Source organism: Triticum aestivum, chromosome 2B (assembly GCF_018294505.1).
Source record: "Triticum aestivum cultivar Chinese Spring chromosome 2B, IWGSC CS RefSeq v2.1, whole genome shotgun sequence".
Classification (NCBI taxonomy): domain Eukaryota; kingdom Viridiplantae; phylum Streptophyta; class Magnoliopsida; order Poales; family Poaceae; genus Triticum; species Triticum aestivum.
Genome location: NC_057798.1, coordinates 56,979,996 through 56,993,192, shown reverse-complemented (window position 1 = coordinate 56,993,192; position 13,197 = coordinate 56,979,996). Strand labels below are relative to the sequence as shown.

The 13,197-nt window shown below is 48.2% G+C and overlaps 1 pseudogene; it reads left to right on the top strand.

Moving 5' to 3' along the window:
• The first annotated feature begins 1,311 nt into the window (after positions 1 to 1,311).
• Positions 1,312 to 13,197, top strand: part of LOC123038945 (wall-associated receptor kinase 3-like) — a 30,790-nt pseudogene continuing 18,904 nt past the window's right edge.

The following is a 13,197-nucleotide window of genomic DNA, read 5'->3' as shown; positions in this document are numbered from 1 at the left end:
TATCACGTTTAACACTCTCGACATTCAGCCGGCTCTTCCCATATCGGATGCCGAAGCCTTTCTCCCATGAGTACATATTATAGAAGTCATAAGCCTCACCTAAAGAGTCGAAAGTAGTGCCAAGCACTAGTGTGATCACATTCTCAGTTGGGTTGTCGACATAACTCCGAATAGCCTTCTCAAACACACTGACGCGATTTGGGCAGGGGTGTTCTTCTCGGTGCGTCAGCCCTAATCCCCAGCCTGCAAACGCAGCAAACTTCACATATTAATTGCCTGGATTTCAGTAACCAACATTTCCTTATATGAAATGTCTCATGGGCAGTAAGCATGATTCCCTGAATATCACTACAAAAGCACTGCAAACGTAGCAAATTCACATATTAACTCCCTCAAATCAGCAATCAGTATTTTTCTCCTATGAACTGCCTGGGTTCAGTAAACATGGTTCTGCTTCCTGACAGCAACATCACTAGTTGTTATAATGGCAGGATTTACCCACTCATTCCAACTATTATGTAAATTCCTATTATACTGACTGAAATACAAATCCAACACTAACCTCTTGGTCCAACCAGGCGCCCGGAGATTCATCTTCCCAGTTGACAGCTCCGACGTTGGAGGCGAGCTATCCCTCCTGCACACCGGCGCTTCATTGATGGCGAAAATCTGAGCGTCCGCGCTATCCACCACTCCTGGCTGCTACACCTGCTGCTCTTCCACCATAGCATCTCCTCTCGGCCCAGGCGCTACAGCGGCCGGCACCAAGCTCTCTCCTAGTTCCTCAAGGACACTGGATCTAATTCAAGCCAAAACCAAATCCTTTCAGCCACCAAAGCCATACGGGTAAGATTTGCGATGAAACCACCAGGGAAACAAAGATCTACGTACCTGCCGATTGGATGCATCAGAAACTCCATAGTGGATCGCCGCTGGCGCTCCTTCTCTCTCCGCCGAAGACCCCCCTGTTTCCCAATGAGCACCGCTCTAGGCAGAGAACACTCTGGATCCTGCAATCAATTTGTCTGCCTGTCCCCACCGGACGGAAAAGCTAACTTCCAGGGCCACGGATCAGGCGGGGACACGCGATTCTGATCCACATCCCACCCAAAGTTTTAAATAGCCCGCTATAGCACGCTATAGCTTTTAGAAGAGGTTCCGCGTTAAATGTATTTTGTCCAACCACATGAGCGAACATTTTAAATAGCCCGCTATAGCGCTGCTATAGCACGCTATAGCATTTAGAAGAGGTCCGCCGCTAAGAGGCTTAGCGCGCTATTTAAAACTTTGGTCCCACCTCCGTTGGGACGAATGGACGCCGACCCGAACATTAACTCTGGCCCAACCTCAGCCCTGCTGCGAATGTATTTATCTATAGTGTGCGTTTTTTCTAGCGCCACTCCAATGCTCGTATAAACAAATGGCTTAGATCTAGATGCACTGTCGAACGTCCAGGATAACGGGCTCATTTGAGCTCGAGCTCAATTACTCCACGTTCGAATATACGAAATTATCTGATTGTTTGGACGTAGTTATCGTAACACTTTGCATGTGCGCATCAACCGATGCAAAGACTGAAGTTTATCCTCCTCCAAGCATAGACATGTTATCATGACACTTTTTCGTGGTTGCACACAATAATAATTCTACCAATGGATGGCTTGATATGCAGAGTCAGACCAAAATCTTACAAAGAAACGTCGTACATGTAGCAGTGTAATCTAGCTCTTTGTAAGTCCACTAGATAAATTTGAGCCAGGCTAATTGTGGATTTCTCAAACAGGTACAATTTTAGTCAATCAGATCTTGTCGGGAAGAATTTTGCCAACAAGCTTGTCAAGGGCATGGTCCCACTTGTTCTTGATTGGGCCATCAGGAAGGGGAGATGTCCGTCACCACAGCACGATGGCAGCAAGGATATTCCCTATGGAGTCTGCATTAGCACCCACAGCTACTGCGTTAATTCTAGTAATGGCCCAGGCTATTTCTGCTATTGCAGCAAGGGATACGTCGGCAATCCCTATGAAAGCAACGGATGCAAAAGTTTGTCTTCACTTCACCCTCCATATTCCTTTGGGCACACTAACTCCAAATATTCTTCTCGCCAGAAGAAATATCTAATTTTTCTGTTTATCTAGTGACTTTAGATAAGGGGGTGGGTGTGGTTTGGGTGGGGCTTGTTCTCTGACAAGCACAAACAGTATCTTCAAATGTCTGCCCCTTTCAAAACACCTAAATGCTATCTATAAAATAGTAAAATTGTGTGGAAGAGTCAACTCAATTTTTTTCTTCTGATATGGGTGTTTTTATTAACTCATAATGAAGCATCAAGGGTATACAATTATAAATACAATGAGCATACACCCGAGCTCTGCATAGCTATGATGCACACATCCATTACGAACACACGTGCGCGCGCGCGCGCACACACACACCAAGTATTGCACTAGCTGAAAAGCAAAGCCATATAAGACCAACTCTATGCCTAGGTTCCCGCAAAAAAAATCTATGCCTAGGCGGAGGGGAAAAGAAAAGGGGTGGGGTGGGGGGGGGGGGCAACATTGATCCTTGTCGAGCAGTTGTAGCCACCGAAAATGATGTAAGAGCATATGACCCACATGTGATATCCATGCGAGATGAAAATCCTACACACACCAAGCAAATAGCCAGTCACCCAAAGCTGAGTGCAGCCATTGACTGCAGGGCGGGAGAAGGCGTCACCATCAAAATCCCACCTTGGAGGCGATCCAGCAATACCACACTTTTGTCGCTAGTGTCTGTCAGTGGTAAATATAGGCATCCTAGACAATACACCACGTTGCCGCTGTCCCGCGAAGGCCACTATTATCGCCGAAAAATTGCCACGTGCCATCTTCGTAACGCCATGTCTCAGTGAAGGACCGCTGACACCCTCTTCCTCGCTCCGTCACGATGCTTCAGCCACCCAAAACAAGGCAACGGTTAAACATGGAAACGTCAGCTACAGCGCAAACCCGCCATCATCCGCTGCCCCCTAGCCAATGCACCATCAAAACGTTGCTCCCAAGAGAGAAAAATGACACAATTGACTTGATCGTCCGATTCGAGATCATCCGAACCTAGGGTTTCCCCCAAGCAACAGGCAGGTAGGTAGGTGAGTACGTCATTGACGACTCCCATCAACAAGGTAACAGCGCACAAAGGCGTCGCCATCGTTGGGCCAGAAAAATCCGTGCATGGCTTTCGCCGTCCATCTCACCGTAGCCAAACAGTTCGTCTAGCTACACGTTGGCCAAGATAGAACCATGGCATCGCCACATGTGAAAACCGAGCCACAAGTCGTGACACCACCCGACAGGCCCAACTCCCGCTTGCCAAGCCCCGCCGATGCGTGCATCGCAGCACCGCTGACTGCCACCAAGATCCGCCAACCGAAGATCCTAAGGTGTTGGGAGGAAGGTTCCTACTGCCTTCGTCGGTCGCCCATGACTCACCTGGTGGCTTCCCCGGGTGGCGGCGCATGGACGAGAAGGGTTGGGGGCGGTGGCACATAGTGTTTGAAGGGAACTCCCAGGTCACCCTAGGAAAGGACGACGTGAGGGGCGTATCAGGTCGACTTCTCCTGATCTAAAACACAAAAGTTATACAATAAATGAAATATGCTTCAACTGATTAGATGAGGCAAAACAAAATATATGGCTTAAATCTATGAACATGATTTCTAGATATGATTATGTCAATTAATCATTGACAGTTCATAAGAAATGAGGGTTAAGAGTAGAGTTTATTCAATAAAGAGTGAATTCCAACTTTTAATCTCTGTAATATTTAGGAAGTTTTTACCGCATTCAACAACAAAAGAATTCACATTTTACTCGTTAGTTTGGACATTATTATTGCTTTGCCTATTTTATTATTTTCTCCAAGCTTAAAATCTATATCAGTTTGTTAGGGCGACATGATAGCATATCGCACAGACACCACAAATGAGTACTCATTAGGGTATTACCAAATACTGTCGAATTTCCTCATGTTGTATCAAAGTATGCCAAATTCTACAAAATTATGTCAGTTCTGCCAAACAGGTGCGCTAGCTGCATCACATTGCTCCCTAATGAATATGGATGTGAGATGTCTGCCTAGTCAGTTTTCATGTCATCCCGCAAAAAAGAAGTTTTCATGTCATCCCGACACATGGTCCCACCTTGTTAGTTTGAAACAATATAAATGGGGTATAGGCCGTTGTTAGGAATACTTCTCCTAACAGCTAGGAAGCTAGTTACCTTTAGAATGGAATATACTTCCTAATATTTGGCGAAGTATTTCTAACAACTTCAATTCATACCTTTAAAATTTGTTATATGGTTAATTTTATAAAATAAATAAGGTTTAAAGTTTGAATGGGAGTTATGGTTCACGTGTTCAAGTGATCAGGATGATTGTACAATAGATAAGACTTGGTGTTTGATTTTTTTAAGAACAACTTAATGTTTGAATTGGATTCATTATTTACAATGTTGTGGGAAATACATCCTTTTCAGATATTAATGAGTGTGAGCCATCGACGTGGACAAAATCAATAAAGTACGGAAACTTATTTCCTTGTCATGGTGGGAAATGCCGCGGTCACTACTAGGAAAAGACCTACTAATGGCGCACCTAATTTGGCCATTAATGGCGCATTAGTGGTGCGCCATTAGTGCCACGCCATTAGTATATTTTATTAATGACGCACCACTGGTGCGCCATTAGTATCTGGTATACTAATGACGCACCACGCAGTGCGCCATTAGTATAGCCCAACATGCGCCATTAGTATGCCTCCTAGGGGACCATGTATACCGAGGTGCTTTGGCATACTAATGGCGCACAACAACAAGATGCGCCATTAGTAACTTCGGCATACTAATGGCGCACTGTTTAATGATGCGCCATTAGTATCCTTTGGCATACTAATGGCGCACTGTGATGTGATGCGCCATTAGTATGAATATTAGGTTTTTTTAATTTTTTTTATTTTTTGTTTTTTGCACAGGTTACAAAATGTATAATTGGACAAAATATAGACATCACACATCAACAACAGATTCATCGAATACAATAGAAGATTAGTCTCTGAATACAATTCATCATATTAGTCTCTGAATACAATTCATCATATTAGTCTCCGAATTGAAAAGACCGAACAAAGATAGAACATTATATTACAAGTCTCGAGACCGCGAGTAGTGAGTTTGTCTTCACATTACAAGTCGATATCGATCATCTAAACTACCATCACATAGAAGAGAGCTGCGGTCATCACGATGAGCATCATCACGATGAAACTCGTCTTCATCCGGTTCCTCCAACGCTCCCTCCCCTCTCCCGCTAGATAGCGGGCGTATCTAGATTCGGCCTCGGCCCTAGTGGTGTACCCTTTGTAACTGTTACCGCTGAATCGGTGAACCTGTCTCCGACACTCCTCCCAGTCGTCGTAGACTCCGGGAACCTTACCCTTGTACACGACATACGACGGCATCGCTATGCACTAGCCAAACGAAACGTTAGTACCAATTCACAGACAATACATAAGCAATATATAAGTATGCAACAGAACGATCGGAAGAGAAAAGCAAGACATTAATAGCATCGATTACATCTAAGTTGAACGACTCTCGAAACCAAAGAGACATACTACAAGTTCATTAAAGTTTAATTACAACATGAGCCAATCGATGTTTCAGAACTAGACACAGCATCACTGCTTTCGACTCGACTCAAGGGACCGGAGCGTGGATGAAGCCGCCGTCTATCGTGGGAGTCATGAAAGAACGGGCGTTGTCAGCCTGCATTTGTAGCATTGTGTCGATGTCACTGTTGGACGGTTGATTTCTGAGGTAGAACTGCCCCGAGGTACGAAGGACATCTTGATGGATGATTTCCGCAAACTCCGACTGGATGCGAAAGAATTCTTGTCTGATGTCCGCGTCCTGGATTGCCGACACGCTCGCGGCCCAATCTTTGAGTTTACTCGGTAGCAGAAGTTGATGATGGTCCCGTACGATCGCCCGCATGTGATGGATGGCGTAGTAGGCACCCTTCTGACCGCCAGGCGGCTGCTTGACGCAGCAGAACGTCGTATTGTGGGAGAACACGTGCTTGCCGTACTTACGAATAGGCCTGGTGAAGGTGCCTCCAGATTTGGCGTAGCCGGGGAGAACATCATCAAGAACCTTCTTGACATTTGTGTAGTCTACGTTCGACTGACGGTCCGGGTCGAAATACGTGGCCATGGAATATTTGGGGCTTAGGAGGATGAGCGTGCAATGTGTGTCACTGCAGAAAACACGGAATGTTAAAAGAAAAACGATCGAAATCTAAGAATTCATATGTTACGGGCCGGTTGAGGGGAGGACTTACTCGGGAAAGTAAGGCACGAGGAAGTTATCCTTATCTTGGTTTGCCAGAATGACGCCTTCGAGGTAAGAACTCGCGACTTGCCGGTCCCCAGCGCTGCCCAAGATCTTGGCACGCATGTAGAAGGGGTCGACTATCACGATGTCCGGGGTCTTGTCGCGAATGATCCGCATCTCCATACTCAGCGAAAATAGCCGAACGAAGGTGTAGTGCAGCGGATGAAGGTTCAACATAGCGTGGATGTCATCAAACCGCAGGACGATCGTACGCCCGATGGAGTTATCCACAAAGCCCTTGCCCTCTGGCACCTTGGCCGTGAAAACCGGGTATGCCACATCCTTCTCTCTGAGACGCCGCTTCTCCAAAGAAAGAACACTGTCATGCAGACTCCGCATAGCACCGGTTGTAGCATTGAGCATATTTGTCGGTAGCATCGCCCTACCCGCCACATGCACCCTCCTCGAGATATCCTCAGGTGAAGGTGGCCCGTCCTGAGCACGGATCGTACTCGGTGCCGGCTGGCTCGCACCCTTGTTAGTCTTTCTTTTGCGTGCCTTCTTCTTCTCCTGTAATGGGACCGAGTTCTGCTCACAGACCGCCTTCTTGAGTGTGTTGGGGCTGATAATATTTCGCACCTCGCCTATCTGAGGCTCGGTGAAGTCGGCAGCTGGAGGCGTCTCCTGAGAGCTGAACGGCAGACGACGCCTGTTGCAACTTGGCTTCTCCGCGGTACCAGCTAGATCGCGCACGTCTTTTGTTGGGTTGGGTTCTTGAGAAGGAGGCCCCATGAAGTCGCCATCGTACCCATGTTCGGCAAAGTACTGATCGACGTTGCCAAATGTATCGTCGTCGTCGTCGTTCTGATCCTGTGCCATATGCATGTTTGGATCCAGTGGCATAGGGATGTCGGCACCGTTGCGGCGGTCTTGCCATGGGGCCGACTTGGCGCCGGCACGACTGGCGGTGTTGTCTTTGGGGTGGTGTCCCCCGCCCCCAAATGAATCTGGCTCTTCGGCCAAAGCAGGGGCCAGCTCAGGCAGGCGCTGAGGGTCATCACGTCATCATCGTCGGCCCCGACGGGTCGAATCGGAGGTAACAACTCGTCGCAGCCTGGCAGCACCCGAACCAGTTCAACCCTAAACAAGTTGGGTGGCATCTGGGTACCGTGGAACAAGGGGTTGCCCGGTTGAACGATTTTGCCCTTGGCGACATCGACCAACTCGTTGTTCACGAAGTGCAGGAGAGTGCACGGAACGTCGGCGGCGCCCTGCGAAAACATGTAGGGCGTCAGGGATGCCCAGTCAAAGGCAAGGAGATGAAGTCCTCGACCGAGAGAGGCTTAATTAGTTACCGTGATGATGGCGTCGAGCTCGGCTAATGTCGAGGCACCGCCAACGGCGGGCGTGCAGTTGACGGAGGGGCCGCTTGCTGCAGAGGTGCCGGCCGGCGTACACCCGGGTGCATTAAGCTCCCGTGCCGGCGTCGGAGACACCAATGCCGCCTCCGCCGGAGACACCAATGGCCCCGCCATCGCATTCTGCGAGTTGCTGGCCGTGAAGCTAGGAATCGGGGGCGGCCCCTGTTGGCCGCCCGCAATCCACGCACTCAACCCCTGGATCAAGGTAGGCACAATGGCGGTGATCGTCGCTCCGAGTTGTTGTTGCACTTGCTCTTGGACAATCTCCGGAATCCGCGCCACCTGTGCCTTGAGTTCTTGAACCTCGCGCGCCTGGCTTTCCGAGCTGGTCTTTTTCTCCTTCCGCACACCAGCGGTATAGTATGACCCCCATTTTGTGGACAAGCCTTTGCCGGCCACACGACCAGCTGACGTCGGCTTACTGAGCTTATCCTTGTTCTTCATTACATTCAACGCCCTATTTAGAGTGGTGTCCCAAGGGTTGCTCTTAGTCGACCCCGCGCTACTGCTTTCAGTAGCCTGTGGAAGGAATGTGAACCATTTAGAAATTTGGCTTCATTAATTAGAATGCAACCATATGGAGCTAATTACGCGGGGGTGTATTCCTTACCAGAACAAGCTCAAGCGCCCTGGTCTTCGGATCCGTGGTAAGCTCCTTTGTTATCGGGCCCTCCTTGTACCGGGCCCTGACATAGTTCCTGGTTTGCTTGTTACAGCTGTATTTCTCGAAGAGGGGCGGTAGGCCTTGCTCGGCACGCTCCGCGGCCTCCTTGTCCCATATAGGCTCCGCCACTCTGTAACCGCCGGGACCGAGTTTGTGTTCCCCTAAGTTCAACTCCCGCATTTCTTTCCCCCACTGACTTGATTCGGAGTTTGCGGTGCTCGAGCAATTGATCTTGAAGTCGTTGTAGTCATCTTCGATGATCGAAGGATTTTTCTCCTTGATCTTCTCATAACTCTCACCTTTCTCGATCATTCTCTTCACATTGCTTTTCCAAGTAGACAGGGCCTTGCTCATCTTCGTGAGGGCAGCATTGTTCACTTTATTCCCTTTGAGGCTTCTGTTTTCAAATTCAGCGGGGAACTTGTATCGTTCGTGCAGCTTCGTGAAGAGGAGGTTGCGCAAATTCCCTCGGTCAGGATGCCTCAGGTTCTCGGTGTTGATCGAGACGGTGCTCCGGAGAATGCACCCGAGCTGAAGCGAGTACCCCTTGACTATTCGTTCGGGCGCCGTTGGATTCCCGTCGGAGTCCACTTCAGTAACTTCCTCCTTGAGGGTGCGGAGCACGGTCGGGCGCCGGTCCTTCCGTTGCCTCTTCGGTTGGCTGCCATCTGTGCGTGCGCCGCCATCATCAGTGGTGGCATCCTCGGCGGCACCATCAGTGGTGGCATCAGTGGGGTCATCCTCGGCGGTACCATCAGTGGTCTCAGGATCGGTGGGGAAGGCGGCGTCCTCATACAAGTGAGGTTGTTCCTCCATCTCCTGGGACAGCTCCCAGAATGCCTTGCCGCCCGAACCCCCGGCCTGATCGTTGTTGGCCATGTTTCTCTCTAAATAGGAACAAAGTTGGTCAAAAGTTGGTTATTGTCAAGGAACAAGATCATGGTCTCATCATTTAGGGTTTGTCGACACCGAGGCATCCTAAAAGCTAAGCTTTTATCATTGAGGGTTTTTCGACGCCGAGGCACCCTAAAAGCCTAAGCTTTCATCATTAGTCACAAGTACCCCGGCCCATGCATTAGTCACAAGTACCCCATATGTCCTATTTTTAGCAAAGTCATGCTAAAATTCACGGAAAATTTCAGCATGACCTTTGCTGAAAATAGGACATATGGAGTACCCGAATTTGCTGGAACGGAAGTTAATCGACATTCCAGCAAACTCAAGGGCCTCTCGGGTGGACAAGGCAAAAAAGGCCTTCATCACAACATGGAAAATACATTGGCATGTGAAGAGGTGAAACAATATATGCATCTCCAAGCAGTATCATTCAACATTTTAGACAAACCACTACAAGCAATACTGGATCAGAATGTTTTTTATACATAACTGCTAAAACCCTAGGAGTTAACCGAGCCACCAACAGAATGTGGACTTAAAAAGAGAGAGTCACGGACAGTGACATGATACATTTTCATAAAATTAGCTAGTTTTACTTATGGTGCACAAAGGAACAAGTACTGCAGTGCACTTAGAAAAAAATGAGCACCGCAAAACAAGAAGACTTGTTTCAGGTAAACGGAAGCTGTCGGCTCCATCAAGTGGAGGCAAAAACAAGTGTAATTGCAAATGAATGCAAACCACGTTAAGACTTAACTGCTAAGGCCTAGTTTGGCAACACGGTTTTTCCAAAACCATGGTAATTGAAAACCTCGGTATTCCAATGTGTGGGCAATGAATACTTTGGTTTCTAAAAACTGCAGTTTTTCTCAGTTTTAGCAAAACTATAGAGATGTTTGGCAAGTGCAGTTTTTCTTAGTTTCTTGGTTTTGACCACTCGTTGCATGGATAATCCTAGATACAGCTAGCTGAACCAAATTGAGCTATAACAAAGGAGTTATACAACGACGTGATCAGCTTGTGCTAATCACAAAGTATTTGTCAAAACCAAACACGTCAAAGTATTTAAAACTAGGATTTTTTTCAAAAACCATGGTATTCTTTTAAAACTCCAAAAATACTGAGTAGCCAAACGTAGCCTAAGTAATCATCATATTTTTCTAATCATCAGAGGCCATAGTAAGACGATGTACTCAGTCCCAAGTACAAAATTTAAATTGAATTAGCCTACATAGCTTTTGGAGCGTGCAAGAGGCAGTACACAAGGGGTTAACTACTGAACACCAAGTGCTCTAATCAAAGTTGCGATTAAGAAGCAATATTTCGTAAGAGCGTCTTCAACTCTTTGGTTCCTATGCAGCACCCCCCCCCCCCCGCACACAAAATTTATCTCAGCTGAAACTAACTCATTATGCTCTCAAGCTTAGGCTACCGTCACAGAACTGTTGAATCCAATCAGGCGATTCTTTGCAAAATTGAGTCTAAAAAATTTGGCGTCGTTAATTAACGATAGATTGAAATAGTTGAGTACTGTTGAAAAATGACAGGTTAAACTGACCTCAAAGTCTGCTGACAAAATCAATACCAACTGATTGATCGCGACCGGCCAGTTTATAATCAACGGGAACTATAAGATTTAAAAGAAAACCAATTAAATAGGTAGTCGGTAAGTCGATCGGCATAAGCAACGGTTCACACGTCACCTATAGAGGACAGTAAAAGTACACTAATAAAACTCAGGAAAGAAGAAGTAAAAGTACCCTCAAAACAAGTATTAACAGACTAGTACTGTGTAAATTTGGAAATTGCAGAGGGTAATATTGCATTTGAGATTGTAGTACAAAGAGCAGAGCACTAGGCCAAGAATTGAGAAAGCAATGGAGGTTGCCAAAGGGATCTGTATTCCAGTATACTGGAATGGACTGGCTCCAAAACCTACTGAACAATTGTGACACGGACACACGCAACAAAATTCTGCTAATGCTATGGCGAGCCTGGTACTTGAGAGATACACCTGCTGCCAAAACCTATATGGGGATACACCTGTCGTCAGCCAAAACCTACTAAACCATCAGCAAGTCTCGGGTTCGGTAGCCTTTCTGATAAAATATGAGCAGGAATTCAATTCACCCAATGACAAAATTAAAGCAATGGAATACACCTGCTGCCAAAACCTATATGGGGATCAGAGAGCCCAGCTAGCAGCCGGCGGCAAATGAAGTTCAGGTTCCTTAATGCAAGCAAGTTGGACCAAAGTGTTTGGCCCCAGGATTGTGATTTGTGAAGCATTGGTTCCTATATGCTCAACTTGGGTTCTCTCAAACAAAAACAAAAAGCACATGCTCACCTTGGATGGGCAGAGAACGAGCTCCGGGGAGGTGGTCGGGAAGGAGCTTCGGGAGGGAGAGGTGGAGGGCGGCGTCGCGGAGGTCGGAGAGGTCGCTGAAGGCGCTGGCGGCGACGGCGCCGGTGAGCCCCAGCAGCGAGAGCGCGGCCGCGCGACGGGCCCACGCTGCGGCGCCCTCGTCCGACGGTGGAGGCGGAGGAGGTGGAGGCGGAGTGACCTTGGGCTTGGGCTGGGCGGAGAGGCACCGGAGGAGGAGCGGGGCGGGCGTCAAGGCGTCGAGGCGGCGTCGGGGCGGCGTCGAGGCGGCGGGGCAGCGGCGTCGGGAGAGGAGAGGGGAAGGGGATCGAGGGCGAGGGCGAGGGAGAGAGAGGGGATAGGTTTGGGCCGGGGAGGAAGTATGGATGGGGGCGGCACAATACTAATGGCGCACCACACCTCGGTGCGCCATAAGTACATCCATACTAATGGCGCACCTCGCCCTGGTGCGCCATTAGTATTTTTTTTGATTTCTGCTCGAGCCAACAGGTTATCTTCCACCTGACCTGATCCACATCAAGCTCCCTCTACTAGCTCGACTGGTCAGCAACCAGTTCTCACACCAGGAGGTCCTGGGTTTGATTCCCAGGCTCCACAATTTTTTTATGCATTTAAAATGCTGTTTGATACTTATTTGTGTTTAAATATGTTCAAACTTGTTTAAATCATAACAGTAATATATTTTTTATAAGACAGTAATAATTTTTTTAAAAAATATCATCAAACAGTAATGCCGGTGGAGCGGGGAGGGTGCGGGGGGGGGGGTCGGCGGCGGCGGTTGAGTAGGGGAGGGGTGCGGGGGGTCGGCGGCGGCGGTTGAGTAGGGGAATCGAGGGTGCGGGGGGTCGGCGGCGGCGGCCGGTGGACCGGGGGGTGCTCGGCGGCGAGGGGGACCGGATCTGGCGAGGTGGGATAGCGATCGAGATGGAGGGGGATCGAGATCGAGTGTCCATGAAATTTAAAAATATTCATGATAGTTCAAAAAGTGCCCATGAAATACAATCGAGAAATGAAGGCTACGATTTAAATACAATCGATCTTAGCTAGCTATCTGTTCACAATCTTCTTGCCCTTCTTTTTCGCAAATGGAGTTCTTCTGTGGAACGGACGTCCTTTAGGTAGGGTGGTCCTGCTTCTTCTTGTGGTGTATGCTGCTACTTCATCATCGTCGTCATGTTCGATCCTCGGGTCGCCGTACTTGTCGAAGTCTTGCTCATTGGCTACTCCATCCATTCCGATGATCTTCCTTTTGCCTCTCCTCACGACAACACGACTGGGCTTTGACGGGTCGGTAATGAAGAAGCATTGGTCAACTTGGGAAGCCAGTACCCATGGCTCATTTTTCGCGGTGACGTTTGCGCCCGCGGTCTTGGATTTGGCTTCGGGTATAACCATGGTGGTGAAATACCGGTCTTCTTTTAGGACGCTCTTCGCCCATCTGACACGGAACATCGGGAC